General features: G+C 47.0%; 1 protein-coding gene across 1 annotated transcript in view; it reads right to left on the reverse strand.

Annotated features, from left to right (window-relative positions):
* Window positions 1–5,000, reverse strand: part of dym (dymeclin) — a gene marked incomplete at its 5' end in the record, with an annotated part of 68,957 nt that overhangs the window by 25,283 nt on the left and 38,674 nt on the right. The window lies entirely within an intron of this gene.

The raw sequence follows: 5,000 nt of genomic DNA on the forward strand, positions 1-5,000 counted from the left end.
TGTGTCCTCTCAATCTGGATACAGCAACTTTATGCGGATTGAGAGGACACCCATTTCTGCAATCTGATTGCAATCTGATGGCAGAAAACGCATGTTAACGCCAGGTGTAAATGGCCTCATATGAAGCTAGATGACCTAGCATACCAACCATGTCATGCTAGCTTGCCGGCATGGATGTTCGCATGCGCCTCAGGCAAACGAGGAAGTAACTTGGGTTTCAGAGGGAACCTCTGTTAGTTCTCGCTATGGATTTACATTGAAAATGTCAGTTTCCTGTAACTTTGGATTATAACTTGATCATGTGGTGAGTACATGAGTCACACAACATGTACATGTGAGTGTTTCTGCTGCTGTTGAAAAAAATTTGTATTTTGGGCGACTGAACGAGGGTAGGGAGCTGTACCATATACTGCCACTGTAGTGCTAAGCTAGCAGCAGTGAGGGGTGAAATGCACTTTCTAATTGATTGATTGATTGAAGTTTATTTCAAATATGCAACAACAACAAACAATAAGTACAGATATAGCCTTAAGCCATTAAAATATATAAATGCATTAAAGAAACACAAAGATCAAACTCAATTCTGTCATTACATATTTGAAAAGGAGTGGGAAGAAGTATACACTAATTTAATCCCACCCCTTTTCCTCAAATCATAATTTACTCATTTTGAAACGATCTGTTCCCTTTATGGTCAGACTTACACCGGCATTCCACTGGTTGCATTTGCGTTGCGTTGCGGCTGTGCTCCGGTTTTGCTCCGTGCTCTGTGCTCCGCCAACACTAACCGGCTGCGTGCAGAGCACGTCACGGCTCCGCTCCGCCAGACAGCTGGAGTGACGAGACCGACAAGTTCTCGCGGTGAAATCGCGCGGGACAATTTGTATGTGGGATAAATACAACGACAAACAGGGAGAAGATCATTGTTCCCAACTGGAGAAGCAGAGGAGGGGTGGACTTGCTTGGTGTTGTCCTTGTAAAAAGGATGTGTCGTGTCATATATTATTTTGTGGTTTTCCACTTCAATGATTCACTTTTCCTCATCCATGTTTGTCCGCTGGCTTGATATTGAATGCTGTAAACACCTCTGCCCTGTTGACTCCATGCCTGGCTCTGCCCAACTTGCTGCAGCTTTGCTCCGACATCCGTGAAAAATAGAAGCCTTGCGTATCTTTTTCGGAGAGCTCCGGATCGTCGGAGCTGGGACGGAGTAGACACGCAACGCAGCGGAGTAGGTGGGAGTTGACAGAATGATTCGAGTGGAAACGTGTCGGCTCCGAAGCCGTACCGCAGCGCAGACGGACCGAACACGGACTCAGTGGAACGTGGCCGTTATAATGAATAATAAAAATAAAAAAACTCTCGTAACTCTCGTAACGGGACAAGCCCGTCTTTTATTGTCACACAAACACCACAATACATGCATGCTGACGGTGGCCGGTGAAAAGTGTCCTCTGCATTTAACCCATCCAGGCATGTCCTTTCCTCCGAGGGGCAGGCCAGGAGCAGTGGTCGCTTTCTCGTACAGCGCCCGGGGACCAACTTCGGATGTTGTCGTCAGTGGTCGGATGACGATGACGATCTGATCTTTTGCATGTTTTTAGTGGGGGGGTTATATACGGAGGAACCCCCCTGGGGGAGCACGGGGAGAACATGCAAACTCCACACAGAGAGAAAGGCCCTTACGACGAGATACCCCACCTGGGCAGTAGGCACTGAAGATATATATATTATAATGAATAATAAAAATGAACGCACAGTGAAGACAAATGCATATGCATTATACTTTTACTATCGGCAATATGGGGCAAATAGGCAAATCTCCAAAAATGTTGGCGTATCCCTTTAACATTTGCCAGTCACCTGTGCCAGATCACATTTATATCCATAAAAGTGCAATTTGTTGTCTGCGATCAAAGTGATTTGCTGCTGACAGGCAGCTGAGGTGTGCAGGAGCGGACACGTTGAAATGTACCGAGTGTGTGAAACTACAAACGCAGCCAAGGTCTCCACATTGTTACCACGCTGAAACCTTGGCTGTGTTTGTAGGTTCACACACTGCAGACAGAGTGACGGTACACAGCAAAAACGCATGTTTAACTTGTGTTTGTAGGTTCACACACTTCAGACAGAGTGACGGGTACACACCAAAAACGCATGTTTACTTGTTTTCATCCTACAATTCCCACACTTTTACGAGCGCCTCAGGTCCAGTGGACCCCGCACACCACATATGTAATATAAATGTGTAGTAGGGGGGCTGCACGGTGTGATCTTTTATGATGTTCTCACAGAAAACCAGCCAAGGACCAATTAGTATCAGGTTGAAAAAATAATTAACTGCATGATTTTGCTTTTAGCAAAAACACTGAGAAGGAGTCCCGCAGACGCGAACACCACACAAAGGTTAAGGAGAGTGTTTCCTCTAAGCCAGGGGTGGCCAATTATTTTTCCTGGGGAACCACATGAGAAACCCCCTCCCCCCCCCCCCCATGACGTAACCTCCAATTTTTTCACTTGATTAAATGATAGAAAACATACCGTGCACTTATTCACAAAGAAGCACACTCACAACACACAAGTGTTTCAAAATAAAAGACAATTTAGGTCATTAGATTTGTCTAGCTTTATAAGTTCTCCCGGGCCAGGCAGAACCGCCACGAGGGCCGCATAATGCCCAGGTCTGCCTGCAGCCGGGCGTCCTATCGGCGCAGCTCGGCGGAGGGGGCGTGCAGTTCCTCGAAAATGTGACTCCGCGCCGTCAAAGTAATAAGTTACTTTACAATATTACTGTCTGTGTAGAGTAACTCGTTACTTATTACACTACTTTTGCATTACTTTCACTGTAATAACAGCAGCAGCAGAATGACATCGCCGCCCAGGAACCATCCCCGAAAAATAATTTCAACCATCTTGAAGTCAGTGTAAACAATCCAAAATTCTAAAATGTTATAATTTTCCTTTGGTATTGTCATCTGTAGTGGTTATTTGCATAAAAACACAGTTTGATTAGGAAATGATTTAAATGTTTGCTTTGATGAATATGTGCTTTTTTTTTAACTCAATTTGTAACTTGTGTTACTTGACAAAGTAACTGGTATAATATTACTGAAATCCTATACGTAATAAGTTCTATTACTGAGTTACTGCGAAAAGTAATATATTACATGTAATATGTTACTTTTGTAATGAGTTCCCCCCAACACTGTTCGTATGAAGAAGCTAGAAGGAGCGAGACGCGGTAACGCCTTGATTCCCACAAGCTGGAGCGCCATTGGGTTCCAGGCTGGTGGATGCAGGCTGGTGGAGGAGTGGAGCCTGAACAGGCAAGACGTGGTGGAAAGGCAGGAGAACAGGCTATAATGAGGATTGATGAGCGGAGGTGGCTCTCTGGGCTCGACTGCACTGCCTAGCCAGACCTGCTCTGCTCTGGCAGGGTGTAATTAGACAGAGAGCAGGGACGGAGAGAGGAGACAACTGAGGAGGCGGGAAGGGGAGGTCGCAGACGGCGTAGGAGGACAGAAACCAAGAGGGAGAGAAGAAGAGACTACAGGAAGTACAGGCCTGGGCTGGAAGTAAGCCATTTTTAGGGCAAGGCCACTGTGGCCTTTGATAAAGACTCATTTATTGGGGGCATCGCGGCCAACATGTAGGACACCAAGGCCTAAACCAACATGTAGGACACCAAGGCCTAAACCAACATGTAGGACACCAAGGCCTAAACCAACATGTAGGACACCAAGGCCTAAACCAACATGTAGGACACCAAGGCCTAAACCAACATGTAGGACACCAAGGCCTAAACCAACATGTAGGACACCAAGGCCTAAACCAACATGTAGGACACCAAGGCCTAAACCAACATGTAGGACACCAAGGCCTAAACCAACGGCTATTATTAAAGTCCTTTTTTCAGTCATTTTCCCTCAACAAAATCAATATGCTAATGCTGCAGTGTGATGAAGCACATTATGTAAGATGTTAGTTACATGTTAGTTACAGTAGTCCAGTAACACACCATAAGTGTAACCCAGGTTATTTTCTGTAGCTACAAATTACAGATGTCATATGCAGGCTAGTGCTACTGATAGTGTTGTTTATTTGCTGCGTCACTTGCATGTAGTTTTAAATGAGGAAATCTGCAATTTTCTTTTGAGAGAGAGGCAGACAGAGTGAGAGTGAGAGGCAGAGAGGAGTGAGAGAGAGGCAGACGGAGTGAGAGAGAGAGGCAGACAGAGTGAGAGTGAGGGAGGAGTGAGAGAGAGGCAGACGGAGTGAGAGAGAGAGGCAGACAGAGTGAGAGTGAGGGAGGAGTGAGAGAGAGGCAGACGGAGTGAGAGAGAGAGGCAGACAGAGTGAGAGTGAGGGAGGAGTGAGAGAGAGAGAGGCAGACAGAGTGAGAGTGAGGGAGGAGTGAGAGAGAGGCAGACAGAGTGAGAGTGAGGAGTGAGAGAGAGGCAGACAGAGTGAGAGAGGAGTGAGAGAGAGGCAGACAGAGTGAGAGAGGAGTGAGAGAGAGGCAGACAGAGTGAGAGAGGAGTGAGAGAGAGGCAGACAGAGTGAGAGAGGAGTGAGAGAGAGGCAGACAGAGTGAGAGAGGAGTGAGAGAGAGGCAGACAGAGTGAGAGTGAGGGAGGAGTGAGAGAGAGGCAGACAGAGTGAGAGTGAGGGAGGAGTGAGAGAGAGAGAGACAGACAGAGTGAGAGTGAGGGAGGAGTGAGAGAGAGGCAGACAGAGTGAGAGTGAGGGAGAGGCAGACAGAGTGAGAGTGAGGGAGGAGTGAGAGAGAGAGAGGCAGACAGAGTGGGAGTGAGAGAGGCAGACAGAGTGGGAGTGAGGGAGGAGTGAGAGAGAGGCAGACAGAGTGGGAGTGAGGGAGGAGTGAGAGAGAGAGGCAGACAGAGTGGGAGTGAGGGAGGAGTGAGAGAGAGGCAGACAGAGTGAGGGAGTCTCCAGCTCTGCTCCAGCTTAATGAGATTAGCCTCTTTGAAAAAAAGAAG

This window comes from Poromitra crassiceps, assembly GCF_964638095.1.
Source record: "Poromitra crassiceps genome assembly, chromosome: 21".
Taxonomy (NCBI): Eukaryota; Metazoa; Chordata; class Actinopteri; order Beryciformes; family Melamphaidae; genus Poromitra; species Poromitra crassiceps.